Genomic DNA, 19,766 nt, shown 5'->3' on the forward strand with positions numbered 1-19,766 from the left:
AGGAAGTGGGTTTACTTTGTTAATCCCTTTGGGAATTTTAAATACTTGTATCCATTCACCTCATAGTCTTCTCTTGTGAAGCCTAGTAAAGGTTCAGGTTTTTTAGTCGGTGTCGGGAAGATGCCTAACTGTGTTTAAATGTTAAAATCTTTTCTTAACGTGATTATGCAATTGTTGCTGTTGCCTTTCTTGCTTGGTAGTTACTCGTAAAAGAATGAGATTTTATTCTCTTTGACCTCTAGAAAAATTTAAAAGTTAAAATGAAATTAAAAATTAGCACGTAGGAAAGACACAATTTGATTGATAATATAACATTTAGGACAGATTAGGCTCCAACCAGAATGGATAGAGATTCAAATTTGCCATTCATAATAAAACCTTCATAATAAACTCACTTGGCCTCTGACCAAGAGGAAAGTATAGTGGCTTTCGCTCACACAGTGAGAATATGTTTTGAGGGGACTTGCATTATATTTTTGATACAAGGATTTAATCAAAAATGGAAACTCATCTGTAACCAGAAGAAACTGATTTTTAAAAAAAATTTCATACTAGAAGAATATACATAGATCCAGTCTATACTGCACATAATAACTGTTTTATGTATGGTTGTATTCTGTTGAGACATCAATAACATTTATAGGACATTACCTGTTACACACTTGTCACACTTGTTATTTAATAGTACTGTGTTTACTGTACTGTGTTTTAACATGCGGTGTTAATGTCTAATAATAGTAAATCAACTTCATTTAAATAAATGATCCTGGCAATATCTAAATTATACCTGTAGTACACAAATATATACAAAGTCATTCAGTTGAAAACAAAAGCATCAATTGTGAAAATGTTATTTATTATTTTTTATTTATTAAAATAAAGGACATTACAAAAAAATGGAAATAAATACTCTACAGAGATATGTTAAACTAGTTTAATTACACAAAAAAAGCTAGGATTCTTGTATAACTACTTATCCCCAGCCCCTTACCTCCTTATTCATTCACACTGCAAAGGCCTTCTGACTCTGTTCATCAAGCACACATAATCACAAACATTACATTTAAATACTAATCCACTCAGCAGGAATTTATTGTATTAGGATGGAAGCTGAAGTGTGGACCTGCTTCTTACAGGTAGTGTGTAGTGTGCTCATACTTAAGATCCGGTGGAAGAAGAGAATGATATGTAGGGTTATATTAAACAAAATCCATTGGCAACACATTAGTCAAAATTTTAAAGAAGTATAATTTTAATTTTAGAATGAAAAAGTAAAATGATACTTCATTCAATGACAAAGAATTAAAGAAATCTTAATTGAATCATTATGATTTCTCTTTTGTTTCTTGCTTATAGTTAAGGGTTAAATTAAATGTACACAGACTCATTGTTTATTGGTCATTGCACCATATTTTGACATTTCATTTATTATTTGATGTTATCCCAATTTTAAATGTATTTTTAAGTCATTAATATTTTAGTGACATTTCAGATATACAGTATCAGGGCTTCAGTGTTTACTTTCATCACAGAAAAGGCAGTGTATTTCAATTTACCATATGATTAACAGGATCATAATGAATTGGCTACTTTTATGTTAAAGTTATAAAACCTAGAAATTGCACAATTTGAGCTAAATCTCTATGTCTTTTGTATAAGAATAAAACAATATATTCTTATTTCATCCCATGCTGAGATTCCAAAAATGGAGACTGCAAGTTTTCTCTTCACTGTATGTATTGTAAAATAAACATCTCATACTTGCTTTTGTAATTTACCTTACCAACTGTGAGAATGAAAGTGGACATCAAGACACCTAAAAAAAACAGAAGAATGGAATTTATTGAATTTGAAAATAAACATTTTTCATTGGTATAATTTCATATTTCATAATTTTAATGTTTTAATAATTTATTTTGTGTAATTATATATATTACATCTTTCAGAAGAAAGAATGTGAAAAGACTTATTTAAAAAACAAAAATTAATACAATTTATATGTTATCATTAGTCCATACCTGACATTCGTCTGAAATGATAAGTGACAAAGAACAGTGAATCATCAAAAAAAAGTAAAACACCTACATTCATTTAAAAAAGAATAGTTTCCTGATATGGTAAAGCAAACAATGAATGTTACTCTGCATACATATACTAGGGGCAAGGATATACAGAGCTTTTTTAATAAAATATTTAAACTTTTGTTGGAGCTGTGGTAGCTCAGATGCCAAGGGCGTCTAGCTCCTGACCAGAAGGTCCTAGGTTCACTCCCAGGTACGGGAAAGTGATGTACTGTAACTCTAATTCCTCCTCCCAGGTCCACTCAGCCTGCTTTCCAAGTAAGTACTACTTCCTTCATCTTAACTGTGACAAGACTGAAGTCATGCTTATTGGTACCCCCCATCAACTTCGTAAAGCCACTCCTGTAACCCTGTCTGTAGATGGCTCTGTACTTGAGCTTCAATCAAAATTGAAAAACTTTGGGGTTATATTCGATTCTGGCTTAATATTAGACCCACATGTACAGCATTCTGTCAAAACATCTTTTTTTCCACCTTAGAGATATCGCAAGACTACGCCCCTATGCTATCATTAACTGTGGCTGAAAAGCTGATCAACATATTTGTATTCTCTCGAATGGACTACTGCAATGCTCTACTCCCTGGGGTATCTAAATCTACTCTGAACAAGCTGCAGTATGTCCAAAGTTCAGCAGCCAGAATCCTGACCAGGTCTAGTGCAAGTGTTCACATTACTCCTATCCGGGAGTCCTTGCACTGGCTTCCGGTCACATTCCGCGTAGACTTTAAAATCCTCATGCTCACCTATAAGGCTTTACATGTCTTGGCACCTCAATACCTGTCTGAACTTTTATCGCCCTACTCCTCACCTCGCAACCTCCGCTCTTCAAATTCTGCCCTCCTTACTGTCCCCCAAGCCCGTCTACATTGTATGGGCGACAGGGCCTTCTCCTGCTATGCCCCCAAGCTCTGGAACTCTTTGCCCAAGGATATTAGAGAGTCACCTTCTCTAAACACCTTCAAATCCAGACACAAAACCTTCTTCTTCAGAAAAGCCTTTACTTAACTGGTTCCATTCTTCACCCCTCTGCTCTTCTTAATACCATCTTCCACGGTCTCCTCTATTGTTATTGTTGTATCGTTATAATTATAATTGTGTCCTATCTTGTGAAATCTTCTTATTTATTGTTGTAGTCTTCTTATTTATTGTTCTTGTCATCCTGTAAAGCGCTTTGAGAAGCCACCTTTAAAGGCGCTATATAAAATAAAGTTTATTATTATATTATTATTATTACTAGGAGTGAATCCTCCTGGGGGTAATAGGCCTTCTGGAGTGTAATGCTGACCACATTGCCCCCCATTCCCCATGGGCCTTTATGACCTGAAAAGGGACTGACCTACCTTTTTACCTTTTGTTGATCCTGTCCTCCAATAGCCAATTTCCGCCTGAAACTCCCCCCCTTAAACATTTTGTTATACCTCTGCAGTAGAACACAGCAGAGGCCTGGTTCAAGTCTTACATTGAAGCTATCCCCTTGGACAGTAGGTAAAATACAATGTATAGAAAAAGAAAACAAAAAAATAGCAGTTTTTTTATTTCTGTCTTCAAAGATCACATTTTCAGGTTTTGGGCCTACCAGAAAGGCCTTGTAGGCCTTTATCCTTGTGTCTACTAGCTTGGATTGAAATTTGGGACAGATTGGTCAATTAGGATTTTTTTTTTTATGATGACTGGACGTGGAATGAAATTTCTCAAATTCCCAGAAAATGTATAAAAATTATTGAAGGTCAATAAAAATGTGTGAAAGCTATTGTTATTGCAATTGCTATAAAAAGCCTCTAGGCACTACTAGATGGTCTTTTTCTGCTGTAAGGCAGTGAAATAAAAACTCACAGTAGCCTGCAGGTGTGAAATGTGGACCACTGATAAAAATCTGATTGACTACCACCTTCTGTGTCAATACATGACAGCTAGATTACAGCTAGAATACAGTCAGAGGCTCTCATCCCCCCAAGGCCTCTGAAAGGCTGAAAATACAATGAATGACAATAGTTTCCACCATTTAGACCAGCTTTTTCTAGGCGGTCACTTTGAAAATTCAGGATATATTTATGGTCCTATGGATGCCCCGAACAAGGTAAAAACATGGGATATTATGTTTTTTTGCTAGTTTTTGCTTCTGAGGTCATGTATTGCTGGGTTATTGATTACTTATCAACGCACTTTGTTTACTAAAATACATCATCAGATAAATAGTATTGTAACGCAACGGGGGTTCAGGTGGGCGTCCTTGCCGCATTGGGTCGGCCCCACACCGTCGGGGGCTCGAACCCAGGACTCCGGCATCACTCAACAGGGACCCAGCCCGGTGAGCTAAAGAGAGATCTCTCCCAGTCCAGTAGCTGTGGTCCTGCTATTACAGGGAAGGGCGGCGACGTCACCGCTCTTGTAAGCCGGCTCTTACACACCCCGATGGCCGTATCCGTTACAGTATTATTGTGATCAATTGCCTTGGTGTAGTTCAGTTCTAAAAAGAATGTTTTGTGACACTCCAGTTGTCTATTTTCAGTTGATATGAGGTTTTCTGTAAAGATGTATGGGTTTTGTTGGTGAAATATTGTGAAATGAGCTGTGAGGGATTTATTGTTTATAATGACTTTCCTTAAAGTTTTAGAGTTGGGACAAAAGTATTTTTTCTGGGTTCTGCTTGCATGATTAGATTCGAAAGATAGAGAACACCTGTAAGCTGTTAAACTTTGCTGCTGGTTTGAACAAAGAGGTGTTTAAGTAAATATTGAATCATTGCGTCAAATGCTCAGACCCCTGGCGGTTCCTCTTGACACTAGAATAGAAAGAGAGAGAATCCAAAAAATCTGAAGAGTTACAGACAGAAACCAAAGAACAAAGTAAATAAGACCTCATACCTAAATGTATTAATACCTTGATCCTTCTTTTAGATGAGACAACAAGATCCCGACTATTTGGACATTAAAGATCCCATAACAAGGTTGGTAAAAGTAGGTGTGTTAATGCCTATTTAAATTCAACTCTGTTTGAACAAGATGGTGTACCTTTAGTTATCCTTTAATTCAACCTGCGCAACAATTTTTCATTTTTCCATCTGATAAGCTGGATGGGCAGAATGGTGTACTCTCATCTGGAACCATTCTGAACCATTATATAGTAATGACTGCAACCTGTCATCCAGGTGGTGCTGCTGCTCAGAATTCAAAGAATCGTCCTTCTGCATGTAAAACATTTTGGGATCCTCTGAGAAGAGAAACAGAAGTTACTGCATTACCAGGTAAAGTCAAGCTTATTTGTCTATAATTACATCAATCCATTTTATCACTGTTCTTATGGATGTGCACTACATTACACATTCTCCACTACAGAGGCACTTTATTTATGTTTTGGATTTTTTTTTCCTTACTGAACATCTGTATAAAATACTCATTTAGTGCATCAGCTATTTCCCTTTCATTGTTCAAAATGTTTGACTTTTTTTGGAAAATATTCCTTTCCATTTCTAATTATTTTAATTTTTAATGGATATTTTTACTTATATCCATTTTTACCTGTACTTTCCTATAACTGTATCCTGTATCCTGAGTCTTCTTTATTTTAATTTTATAATGTGCCTTTTGCCTTACAATTTTCCAAATAGACTTCTCAAACAATGTGGGATACTAAATTTTAGCTTTTGAATTACCCGTTCTCAGGATAAAGCAGTTTTGTTCTTTGAATCAAAATCTGCTGAAACTGCAGTCAACCATTATCCACTGATTCCATATCTACCTTTTCCCATTTTACTTCTCTGAAGATCTGTCTTGTTCCTTTAAAGTCTGCTTTAATGAAATTGTATTTTTTTATCAACTCAATCTGGACAATTTCAAAGTATACTTTAAGGTACACTACTGTGATTACAGTTCGTTAATGGTTCTTTCCCCTCTGTTTGCCTCACTTTGTCTTGATTGTTAATGTTTAGATCAATGTAAGTATTTTAATTTGTAGGTGCTCTGAGAAACGAAGTAAAAAAGTCATTATCTGCGTATATCATTTCGGTTTCTTCTCATGACATTCCTATAAGCTTTTTTCCCCAGTGTTCATTAAAAATTTAATTATAGTTTTGAGTCATACCCAATATCTGCATTTGGTGTTTTATAGCATATCCCTCTTCTAACTATATTGTTGTCACGAACACAGACTGAGATCTGTGTCAGATCTTATGGTAGACCCTATGTGATGCGGTAAGAGCTGGAGAAAACAGGAGGCATGGTAAAAGGGAACACACAGGGATTTAATGGTGCACAAAATAATAGTGACAGTCCGTGAGACAGTGAACAGGGAAGACAAAGAATGGCATCCAAATCCAAACGGGTCCAAAGGCAGGTCAGGGCACAGTCCGAGAGTCCATCAGCGAGAAATCCATCCTGGGACGCGACAAGGTTAAAATCCTCTGGAGGGGGGAACACACTGAGAGACAAAACATGGAGGTCCAAGGGTGACGGGGCGAGATCCTCCAGACCCTGGGCTCAGGAAGCGGGAGGTGTCGGGGATGAGGCCTATGCACTCAGGAGATGGACGTAGGGTTTCCTGGTGCTAGGTGGGCCTCGCGACATCCTTATCCTAATGATGAGCCTAGATGACTGGAGGAGCTGGTCTTTAAATAATAAACCTGAAAAGGTACACCTGGGAAGCTTAATCACAGAAACAATAACAGGAGTAGTGGAACGCCCTCTAGGGAGGGATGTCGGGCGTGACAATTGTTATATTGTCTGACTATATTGGAAGAGACTATTAAGGTGTCTTTATGAATTTGGGGACAATAGTCAAACATCTAGCTAGGGTCAACATTTCTATTTCTCAAGAGCTTCAAATCAAGAAAGAATCTGAAGTGTCTACTTGGGTCTCAGACACACACTGATCAAAGAACTCATCTGGTTTAACTTGGTTAATTAAGTTCTGAGTAAAAGATTAAGAGTCATCAACAGTAGAGGAAGGACAGAAGCACAAGGATGGGAGAAAAGACAGCAAGACAGATGAAGAGAGGAGAGAGTGCCATGCCTTTAAAAACGGATTTGAGTTTAATATTTGAATCTTGTTATGAGAGCTTGCCGTTCTGTTGTTTTTAGGAAACTCCGGTTTCTTGTATAAAGAATCTAGATTAAAAATGACCACTCCTAGTGGATGTATTTTTGCAAAAGGGAGGTAGGTTTCCCACTTACTTTGTAGCCTCTGGATTTATATGTAGAGAGATTTAATTCTAAGTTACAGTATATTCTTTTTTTGTTGCAGAAGGCAGGTTTATCACTATTTTTGGACTGGTTAGGCATTATTATAATAATTTAATTCTTGGTTTGTTCAGGACCTCAACCTTCAAGGCCTTCAAGACAACTTGTTTAGAAATATTGTAACTTGTATAATATATGTTTATGTTGTATGTTGTTTAGTTCTGTTGTGCCATTACTAATAAATGTTTGTTTAATCTATTGTGGCTGATTTATTACTTTTTTCATGAAAGCTGTACCAGAGAACAAAAAACTCTGGTGTCTTAATTATACCAACAACTTGATTATATTTTTGACACTCGGTTATATTTTTACAATTCAGGGGTTATGATAGTTTATTTATGATAGTATAATTTATTTATGTTATTCTCTATTTTGTAACCCCCTATTTGTGCAAAATCTTTAGAATGTTTTAACAAGTCTGACCTATATGCCGTAGATTTAGAGACTTGCTTTAGTTCCCGAGTACAAACACTCTTGTCATAATGTGTATATATGCTGCTACACCTCCCTTTCTTCAGTCTTTTCTGTCTTTCCAGAAATTTCTTTATCCATTAATTTTGTATCATCTCATTTATTTTCAGTTAGCCATGTTTATATAATCCCAATAACATCATAATTGCCTGCTAATGTGGTAGCTTCTATCTCATGTTTTGTTTGCTGAATACTCAGCACATAGGTTTAAGCACTTGATTACCTAATCCTTTGTTTTCTTTTTCCTTTGGTTTTTCATTTGTCTTTGCTCCCCAAGTACCTTGCTTTAGGATTTCCCTAGGCTTCTCCTTCCAGTAAATGCATATGTCTACTGTATTCCTAATTACATTAATGTAGATTCCTCTTGTGCTTTGAAGCTCAATAGCTAAATCATACACCAAATATGGAAACTGCATTACTTTTTAGCTCATTAGGAGAAAGTGTACACTAAAAACATCGTAAGGTGCTGGCACCTGTGCTGGTGGGTAATGGGTTAACAGCTTTGCCACCAGCAGTAAATTTGAGGCCAGCTGTAGGTCATATTCAAGTTCAAGTCACTGGAAAATGAACCTGCAAGACAGAGCCTAATTATCTGCTAAAGCAAAAGCCAGTCGCAGTTCAATAACTCGACAGAGCTAGCAGCCAGATCTGGTGTTGTCATAGCAACATTTGGAAAGCTCTGCTGCAGAGTGCAGGGAGGTAGACTGTAACCCTGGGAGTGCTGGGGTGAGCGAATAGAAACACTTCTCCCCAGATACGGTACAAATGACCTGTTCCACCATTCCACTGTGCCTAAACACAGCCAGAGACAGATGGGCTCCTAAGCCTTAATGCCGATGCAGACACTCTGGGACAAATTAAGAGGTATTTCAAAATTCACTAGTCTCTTAGAGGGACTTGATGAATAGCACTGACTACTTTGTGAGGTTACTTGGTTGTTAAAATTCATTAATAGAATATTTTAAAATAATTGTAATAAACATATTCTTTTCACAATATTTCTCTAACAAAATTTCACAAAGCTTCGACAGTACTGTTTTTGAAGCTTTACTGATCTCTAAATATGTCCTCTTAGTCTGAATTGCACAGTCTGCATTTTTTGTAGTTGTATGTAGTACTTTGACTGAAGTCACTATGTAAAATGAAAATATTTTAATGCCTATACACATCAAAGTGATCTTTGGGGGGACAAGTAGACTAAAAATAGATGTATTGCATATAATATGACACTGAATTTATTCGGGCTAAAAACCATTTCTACTAAGCAACAAGGTACCTTAAATAAACATGATTACTGTATTTAGGTGCAAACAAGACCTGAAACTAAATCTCTTTTAAAGTTGTAATATCCAGAGATTATCCAAGACTTTCATAATGTAAAGTGAACAGCACATTATGACAATTCTAACTTTTAGAATTTTTAGAATTTTTTACAACAGCTTTTTACAACATGATTAGACTTTCAAATTTCAAATTTTTTACAGCATTACTGAAGTTGATTTTTTGATTACCTTTGCTTGATTTACCTACTCAAACAGCAAATAAATAAAACATGAGAATTTACATACACCACAGCACTCAAAAAACAATTTTGTCTGTATTTTTCCAATACAATATGATTGTATTACTGTAAGGTTTTAAACTGACTTCAATATGTTAAAAAGAAGCAAATATAATTTTAGGAGGTCTTATTTACAAACATCGTCAAAATACAACTAATTCTGCGTACTAGTTCTAGAAGAAACATATGTTGTAATATAAAGAATGTAATTTTATGGGAACTAGAAATGCTTGCTTTTTTCAGTGCAACATACAGTAATTCAGTTTTACCTCTGAAAAAATAATTTCAATTATTTCATTAGTTCTAATTATAAAATGAATAACATTTTACTCTATATTTGTTTGGGTGGTTTAAGTAAATAAAGTAAGCATTAGTAAGATTTTCTTTTGTACATTTAAATAAAAATTGATTTCTATTCCTTTTAAGTCCTATCACTCTTCTTAAAAATGTCAAGCTGACAGCCTTAGTTGCTCTTGTCTTGTGATTTATAAACCAGTGTCATTGATAATATTAAGGTGACTGTCTGGAGTCTTGCCGCAGTGTCTGAAAAGCCAGACATCAGCCACCTCTCTCTTTCTCCTCTGTTTCACCCCATTTCTCTTTTGCCTGCTACCTTATCAGTCATTATAAGGAAATGATAAAACCCACCCTTGAGTACCAGATGTGCTTTACAACAATGCTTAATGGCAATTTGACAACTTACTATAGTGGAACAAAATACAGAAAATTAATTGTATCTCTACAGTTAGTATTAAAGTACCCTCTTTTTTGGTTATAATACTGGTTATAATTTAAAGAATATGCTAAGGACATAATCTTTATTTATCTTAATTAGAAATGTAATATTTATTCAGCTCTTTTCAGATTCAGAGTTTCATTGGTATTTCAAAAATATTTAACAAACATCATGTAATACATAGTCCTTCAAAACATGACAATCCATCAGCACAAATGCAAACTCAAAACAGAATTCTCTCCAGCCCAAAACTGAGCCTAAAACACAAAAGCTGTGACCAGCACTAACCACCACGCTACAGTGATGCCCTGTAAGAAATCAATTACAGAAACAACCCAACTTGTATTTTCAAAAAATCGCTTAATGACATACAGTGTGCTGATTCTATTCCAGTTTAATATCAGAAACACAACACACAATTTAGTATCCTGACCAGACTTCCTAATAGAACTTTCTTTTTCATGGGCTAGAATTTATTATTTTAAAGATTGCAGGAAATATAACAGGAGGAAAAATCCATAAGTATGCCACTTAAAAAAAATCACATCTAAAAAAACAAGTCTTATCTTGGTCACATTTTTTTTTAATTGGTGATGAAGACTCCCACAGAAGCATGTTGGATCAAAGTCTGTATCCTTTTAGATCTGAGAGCAAATAATAAACGAGTCATTAACAACATTTTTAACCACTACATTTCAGGTACAATACTGTACAGTATGTGTGTTTCTTTTGCCGTAAAATGGTGGGTGCAAACTGATGTGCTTACCATTAGAGGTTCTGAGGCTGAGCTCCTGGGGTGCACAAAAATTAATCTGTAATGGCTGAAAAGATGTAGAGTGTTGGTGTATTGACACAGTTCTTAAGAGATTGTTGTCTAATTAGAACAGAGAGAAATGGAAAGTCTGTGAGAAAATGTGAAAAAATCAGGGACTAATTGTAAAAACAGTACAAATGGGTGAGTGACAATCAGACAAATAAAAAATGCAAGTATGATAAAAGCTATATTGAGCTGGGATTTAGTTGAATTGGTGAACCCAAATTTCCAAAGCTATAATGTGTGGTGTGTAGCAAGGTCTTAGCTAAGAGTTTCCTTAATCCCTCAAATGCATGTCGCCACCTAGAGACTAAATATACCAATTTAAAAATAAACCATTTGCATTTTTCAAATGTAAACTGGAAGAACTTTGAAAAAACAAATGGCTAATGCAGTTCAACAGGCATCAGATCTTGTGAGGACAGATTAGAGGCATCTTACCTTGTTAGCTATAGAGTGGCTAAAAAATAATGCTACCAGTTGCGAAAGACATGATAAATTGTATGACTGGCAAAAATGCAGCTAAGCAAATTGCATATGATCCTTTTTTCTGACCATACGGTGTCAAAAAAAAGTGAAAATAGTTGACTTCATTAAGGCTCACTGGATCATTTCAAGGATTTTTATAACTGGTTTCTCAACACTGACAGCAGTGAGACAAAACATTGCCAAGGCTGGATGCCGAGAGCAATTTAAGGGTGAAATTGTCTTCTATTAAACCTGAATTCACTAACCTTAATTCCAAAATACTGGCCCACCCATTAAATTAACAGGTAAGATACTATAATAGTAGAAGTAGAGGGTGATTCCATGTTTACTGCACTAGTGCATCTGTAATAAACAAGGAAAGTAACAGGGTTGAGCAGAGTCAGTTATAGTTTCAATGGGGGGTGCACAACCAAAAAACTTTGAAAACCTAAGATGATCATGAAAGACATTCACTTTCAAAGGAGAGGTGCAGTGACGGATGACAAAAGATGAAAGTACAAAGGATGTACACAGTGGAGAATGATCTGCTGCCCTTAGTCACCTCATCAGTTGGAGAAAGACAATTGGTTGTGTAACAGCTAAAACCAAGAAGTTGAGGCTTCCAGCTGACTGTCAAACTCTGGTCTATAGGAAGAGAATAGAGCCTCTGTTATTTGATGCACCAGAGGGAGAAGGGAACAAGGAAGCAATTAATAGGCAAGCCCATGAAAAGGTTTGTGATTTTTTTTGAAGTAAAAGAATTTGGATGAAACCTTTTTTTGTTGTCAGTAAGCAGTTTAGGCACCTGGTTACTCATACAGAGGGTTTCAGAGACATGCAGTTAGAGCTCTGAAAGAAGCTTTAGGCTATTGCTTTTGTGTAATGTACTGTACTCATATTGTATTAAATAAAGAGAGCTATTTGTTACCATAGAACTGTATATGTATGTCTGCTTAATGGCACCCTATCCTTTAGTATGCCAAAGTGTTTGTATATATAGTATATTTATTATATGATTAGAGTTGTAGTGGTAATAGAAGTTAAAGAATTTAAAAATTCATGTCAAAATGCTCAGTGCTGACACCACCCTGATTTAAAATTTAAATTCTTAAAGTTTAACAACGCACCCACCTTGGTCAGGGAGCACCCAGAAAGGTCTTGTGGTTTTCAGCTTCTGAAAACAATTTGATGGCAAACAAATAAACAGGATAACTTGAAAGACAAAGATTTAATAAACAGACTACAAACACACAGAAGACACAAAAAACAAATATAAACAGCTACTTCTTTCAACTGAACTGGGGGACATTCTTACATCTCATCACCTTACATCTGGCTTTCTACCCTTCATCTCTAACATTTGCTATCCTAATCCATTTCAGAAGAGAACATAAATCTTTACAAGAGTGATTTGTGTGCTTTAATAAGGTATAGCATTCAACAGGTGAGCCTACTCTCTAAACAAATAAATAAGATAGGCTATCACTGCCTTGAGGGTCTAATGAGGAAATGTAAACAGCTCCAACAATATAAAATATATATTTCCTTCCCCTAACTGCAGTCTAAGGAGCTTCAGTACCCAATACCTGATGGTTGGTTCTTTAATGCAGAATTCAGAAGTGATGGCATATTATTAAATTGTATTTTTGCTATCTTTTTAAAAACATTAATGATCAAACATTATTAGGGAATTTTCCAGAAAATATCAGGACAAAGTTGACTGCACGTATCAATATCACACCAAGTACACAATAGTACTGTATATTCTACAGAATATTTGATTTCAATATGATTATGTACAGAATGGTGGAAGTTTAGGTAGGGCGGGCTTACAAATAGATTTTTTGTCTGTTTTCTGAAATGTAAACAATTTTGCTCTTTCTTTTCTGCAAGCACTAACAGTGCGCTGACACACCATGTTGTTACATGTTTGCACAAGGACTTTAGTGTTTGTATACCATTCAGGCAAGAGTTAGTCTGCATCACTATACAATGGATTGAGGTTCACCAGAAGGTATGTTTAACGCCTAAGGAAGATGCACTGATGTTTGTTTCTCACATTGGCTGTGAGCCTTTTTAGAGATGTTTTGAGTCACATACTGAAGATAGTATAAACAGCAAAGTGAGATACTCCATTTATTTTGAGATTAGTCCTTATGTGGTCTTAATATTCACTTTACTAGCTTTTTAAAATTTAACTTTTCCAACTAGTATAACCTCTCAGCTAGACTTTAAATATGCATAAATAACCTTTACAAATAAATTGCCTGTAGTAGTCAAATCTGAGGTGGGTAAAGTTATGCATTCTCATAGGTGATAGCCAGCTTGCTAAGTAAGAAAATAATAAATATTAATAAAGTCAGGGAATAACAAGAGTTTCATGGCTAATGAATCCTTTATTTTCTGACATAGCTTAATAAAAGATTATGAACAAGGCACAAATTTAGACAAACACCCTAACACAATGACCAAGTTCTGGGCCAAACTATTTTAGTAGTATTTAAAAATGGCCAGATGATTCTTAGTAAGGTCATCAAGCCAGCATTCTTGGGTATGGTACAGAAGAAGAATGGGATGAAAGATAGGATAAATAGAGGTACTGTATACAATCAGCTGATATAAGGATACAGAGGAAAATGGGAGAAAATCAGAACTATAAAGTGCTCTTCCTTGGATGACAAGGTTGAGCAGTGTGTTTACATGATTGAAAGATGATGCAAAACAAAGCATACAAGTATACCAAAGGAAGCCTAGAGGAACTACATTTTAGAGTGCCAGTATATCACATTTATATTGTACAAGCATACTAACACTTTATAAAACATGAGAATTCAGTATAAATGGTATAAAATGGTATTAAAATGACTTTTTAAAAGTTGTTTAATAGTCTCAACTAAAAAAAAAAGCAAATTACCCCCACTAAGGAGAAGGTACTGTACATCTTAAATAACATAATATTACTTATTTGAAGCATTATTCTGTTCATACTCTGTTAGCACTTAGTATAAATTCCAAATCAATTGTATATAGGGCATTTACAAATTTTCCATTTAAATGAATTAAATCTGAAGAACAGGCTGCGTCAGGAGTTGTGAGGATTTTTCATTTCCATCACATTAGGCAGCCTCACTTCAGCAGCAGACAGCTTTTAATGTATGCGTCTGGGCCAACAGTGTCTATCAGAGAGGAACTCGATAAGCTGCTAGTGTCTCTCCTGCTTGGTATGCACACAGCATTGTGCTGCCACTGCTGTTGCTGCAGGCTTTGCGGCTCAGCCATGGTGTGATTATCTGAAGCAATACATTGTTCGATTTAAAAAAAGAGTAAAAGCATGATAATTAAAAAACTACCATAATTTTGTGTTTCTCAAGTATGTTTCATTTGTGAATAATCTTGCAGAAATAAGGTTTAGTAAACAAAATTGCTGTAGGGGAGTAAGTAAACAGGAAAGGGTGGTAATATAATTTTCATGTTATGAACAAGATAACTGGATTTTTACTGTTTTAAATTTATTCAGGCTTTTCATTAAAAACAAAGGGGTTAATTGATCTTTTATGATTCCACAAGAATATGTTTAATAATGGGATAGTGGGCAAAACTTTTATTTTATCTTTTACTTCTTTTATTATACTGTACCTCATGTACCATGTCAAATTTTGCAATATTAAGATACAGTGCAAACTCAATGTGAAATCTATTATTTTGAGAATAAATTTGTTGTTCATTTCCTTATGACTTATGACTGTTTTGAGAACTAAACAAGATATTAAGCTGTTAGATAATATGAGACACATTGGCTCAAGTATATATCTCAAACTGAAAAAATATTATTGGTAGAGAGCAAAAAAAAATAATGTTTTTCAGACAAAAAGAATTGCTCACAAATAGAGCTTTAAGAATGGAACGTCAATCGGTGTTCTACATTTTCATTTTATTTCATGCAATACATCTTTATTAATCTTGTTTGACACTTATCTTTCTAATTTGTATGAGCAATACAATAAGACCCACCCACTTTCAAAATTCTGTTACAATTGGTTTATGAATATAGCAAAAGATTGAGGCTCAATGCACTGAAGGATTGCACTTGTTTTACAAGTCATAAAACTGTGCCAAATGGATCTGGGAAATTTGTATACTATACATGCTGCTAATACATCTAGTCCATTCTGTCTATATGAACAGAGGAGCCCATTTCGCCTATCTGGCCCGTTTTGTTGCTAGTAGCTAATTATTCCAAGGATCACCTCTAGCCATATCTTAAAAAAAAGCCTTGGTATCATTTTCAATAACATGTCTTGATAACTTGTTCCAGACTCCCATAACCCTTTGTGTAAAGCAGTATTTGTACAGAAACAAGAAATTGACGTATTCCAGAGATGTGCAAGTGGCATGTGATTAAACGTTATTACTAACATTACACTCAAGATTTCCAGGTTAGTTCACAACCCAAATACAGTCCTGGTAAGGAGGATTGGAATGTTGCTCCAGAATACTTTAATTTCTCCTCAGAGACACACAGGATGCAACGATTTAATTGCCTAAACATGTCAGACTTCTCACAATTCGCCTCCTGCTATCAATTCAGACAGTTGTCAACACAAAATGCTGAACATGTTCTTTTACAACAAAGGATAAAACTATCCTTACTTCATGCAACCCAAACACAGATTGCATTATCGTTGTGCTGTAGCTCTCCTTTCTTAGTACAGTACATCTGGGACACAGACTGTTTAGATTAACTTTACTGCAAACTTAGTCTTTTACTGGAAATTCTTACACAGTCCTAATGTGCGGTGTAAGGTGGATTTTCCAGGTTTTGGATTGATTACTAGACTTGGGATAAAACTACAAATTAAAATATAGAAAAAAGTGTGCAAAGCTTGTGTGTAAAGATAAATGGATTTAGCCATTGGTATTAATAATATCTTTGACTATTAGGGTGTTGTAGGTATCTGGAAATCTTATTTCAGCTTCACTTCATTTCTTATGTTTCTTTGTTTGTTTTTTAAATGAGAATAAGACCAACAAAGATCCTAAAATGTATGCTGTACTGTATGTAATTATGCAATTGTGATTTAATATCTTCAAGCACATCTTAGAGATAATAAAGGAAAGCTTCTTAGAAAATTGAAGGAAACATTTGGAGAAATAAATGACAATCAAGGATGAAACTGGTACCATGCTCCAAGGTTGAGGATTAGGATTCTATGGGATCCAACAACTTTTTACAAAAACCAGCAACAACACTAAGGAATGTAAATACATCCTAATATTTTCCAGATTTAAGTTTTCACAATGCAGGATAAAGTAATTGTTTTTTATTTGAAGATTAATTCTCATATTGGCTATAGACATTCAAGGTAAGTCACTTTTGGGATTGAGAACTAATTAATAGATATAAAACAATAGAGATAATCAGTGGAGTATGATGGGGATCTTCTTTTCTTAATTTTGTATTTTGTAAATCTAAACATAGACTATGCTAGTATATTTAATACTAACATAAAAATGCAAATTCTCATCCTACTGTAGCTCAGGACATGTGACACATTCTAGTATTGTCCAGTGACCTCCTTGGAATGTTTTAGTGGTGACACAATTGAGTATTGTACTGGCACCCTGCAGGATTACAGGCCTTTTGATGGTTCTTTTTCAAGTAACACCTCTTGGATCCCTCCACTCACCGGATCTAACTGTCATCTTCATGGTTCTTTCACTGTCATACAAGACTCTTTTACTCCTGCTATCTCCTCTCTACTATATTTAGACAGTAATCTATGTGTGGAATGTTTTTCCTAATTTACCAAATGAATCACACATTTTGATAACTGACTCTCTCAGGCAATCCATTAATCTAGGGCTACTATCAGGCACGGAATATTCATTACTATTTGCTCCATGGTGCCTACAACTCTCTCTTTAATCAAACACATTTAGAAGGTGCATCTGTCCAGCCCCTCAATACAACATCCTGTGCTATATTTACTCAAATCACAACACAGCTCACTGAATCCTGCTGTGTCATAAAAAGCTTTACTTCTACTGGCAGAATCATTCTCTCTTTTACTCCCTTTTACAATCCCAGCTGATCCCATATGTCCTGGAATGTTTCTCCATACAGAGCACTGACAACACTGACATAGCAGTAGCTATTTTGATAGATTCTTAAAAAAACCCAGCTTGGACCTAGACACATACTGATTCTCTCACTCTGGACTACTACTAGTTATTCCAGAGTTATGGCTAAAACCGTAGGAGCCTCTCCCAACAGTTCCTTTCACTTATCTAGAGTGCCCTACACTTGTGTGCAATTCAACAACTGCCTCCAATGAATCTACACAGCAGCTATCTTGGCTCAAGGTCACACCGTGGTCCAGGTTTGAGCCAAATAGCAGCTTCCCACAACAGACTTTTTACACTCTATTAAATGCTGCTGCTTGGTTAAGGAACTCTACCAAATTCATAGGCAAATTGCTCCTTTTCTAAATGCATGTTGACCATGCCCTTATCCAGTGAAGGATTAAAAGAATGTCCTTCTCTGACAGGTTAAAATAGCTGGAGTTTTCTAACTTTGAACATAGAAGACTATTAGTGAACTTGATTTAGGTATTTAAAATCCCGAAAGGAATGAATAGGGTCAAGTTCAAGTTCAAGTTAACGTTTATTTGACATTCCAGGCATATACAAGCATACAGTGGAACGAAATATCGTTCCTCCTGTTCCACAGTGCAAATACAGACTGGACAGGACAGGAACACATGGTGCAAAGTGCAGAACACACTGGAGGGATTTAAACCCTGTTTCTGGAGTTGGAGTGGGTGCAAGTAGATTCCAGGGTGTTGAGAAGCCTGCCAGCCTGCAGGAAGAAGCTGTTACAGAGTCTGGTGGAGCTAGCCCGTACACTGCGATATCTTTTCCCAGATGATAGGGCAAAGTTTGTGGGAGGGATCATCTACTTTACTGGGGGCCCTGTATAAGCAGCATTTGTGATAGGTGACACAGATAGAAGGGAGGGAGGCTCCAATGGTCTTTACAGCTGTTTCCATAATTCATTGTAGGGTCTTCCAGTCTGAAGTGTTGCAATTCCCAAACCAAACAGTGATACAGCTGGTCAAGGTGCTCTGTAGAAAGTGGTAAGAATGGGCAGGGGAGCTGTTGATATACAGTGGGGAGTGATCAGCGTGGGCCCTCCTGAAGTCAATGATTATCAATAGTAAAGTACTAATAGAAAATGTACATAAAACTGAGAATAAGAAGCACTTTGTTTCAAAAGGGATATGGGAGTCTAGAAAGTTACTCAAGTTTATACACTGTCTTAAGAAATGGCTTAGTAAAATTCTTGGCTTTATTGTGTACTAGGAACTAAGCTAGATCAGCCTAATGATTTCTCTTTGTAAATGTCTTCCATTCCTAAATGTTAGAATAGTTCAAGTGGGGAGCTGTGTCAGCATGCGTTGGCTGCAATGGAACAAGTAAAGCTTTACTCCACGCTGAAAAGAGAAAAAAAAACACATTTCAGCTGTGGGGCCTTCTTCAGGTGTGTCAGACTTTTCTTCTTTTTTCGACATAGAATAAACCTTTACTTTATTTCTTAAATGTTAGAATAACATTCTCACTGATCTTCAGACAAAACTTTTTTTACAGAGGAATATTTAAACTTCAAAGATTGCTTTAGTTTATATATTGTTTAAAAATTAAAAGTTTGCAATATTGACTTTTTCACCAAAAAATTGATTTATGTTCTTTTATAACAGGTATCAAAATTCAAATATTTTAAACATTACAGCATATTTTGTATTAAAAAATAAAGCACAGAATTGCCAAAGCCAAAAAATACTTGTTTGCTTCATGCTAATTAAAAATATATATATCTCTACATGACTGTGAGCTTTAACAAAATGCAAATAATTCTAAATATTGTCTGTGTAAAGTTTAAGTACCTTGTATTGAAAATAAAATGTATTCTGCAGTACCAAAAATCTGCAGAATTTTTGGTACTGCAGAATAATTAGTCTTTTTATCAGTAAGGTAAAATAAAAATTGCAAGGTTGCAACCTTCAAAAAGAGCTAATGCCTTAAAACAGACTGTGACTTCAAAAAGAAAGAAAACAGGACAGAACTGTGATTCAAATTTGGATTTACATTTAGATCATATGTTATTTGTTTTCATTTTATTTTAAATGTGATTTTATGAGCCAACAATTGTTTTCCGCAATGAAGAGAAATATGAAATTCTTTGGTGCCAACTATGATTTTTGTTATGTATATTTCATTATGTACAGTAATTACAGTAAAAATCCCCCAAAAAAGAAGTAATGAAAAAAGTTGACCATTTAATCAATGAAACGGTGCGATATATTATAAAGATAAGTGTTCTCTTCAGAGTTTCAGTTATTA

General features: G+C 35.3%; 1 long non-coding RNA gene across 3 annotated transcripts in view; it reads right to left on the reverse strand.

The window, feature by feature from the left end:
• Positions 1-835: 835 nt before the first annotated feature.
• Positions 836-19,766, reverse strand: part of LOC148657695 (uncharacterized) — a 49,881-nt gene continuing 30,950 nt past the window's right edge. Inside the window, exons 4-5 of one of the 3 annotated variants that reach the window (XR_015939962.1) lie at positions 12,498-18,859; positions 836-12,011 (exon numbers count right to left, since the gene is read on the reverse strand). This is a non-coding gene — a long non-coding RNA (uncharacterized LOC148657695). Of the gene's footprint in view, positions 18,860-19,766 lie in introns of all 3 variants that reach the window. The other 2 variants (XR_015939963.1, XR_015939961.1) reach the window with 2 other exon arrangements.

Source organism: Lepisosteus platostomus, chromosome 7, assembly GCF_059453375.1.
Source record: "Lepisosteus platostomus isolate fLepPlt1 chromosome 7, fLepPlt1.hap1, whole genome shotgun sequence".
Taxonomy (NCBI): Eukaryota; Metazoa; Chordata; class Actinopteri; order Semionotiformes; family Lepisosteidae; genus Lepisosteus; species Lepisosteus platostomus.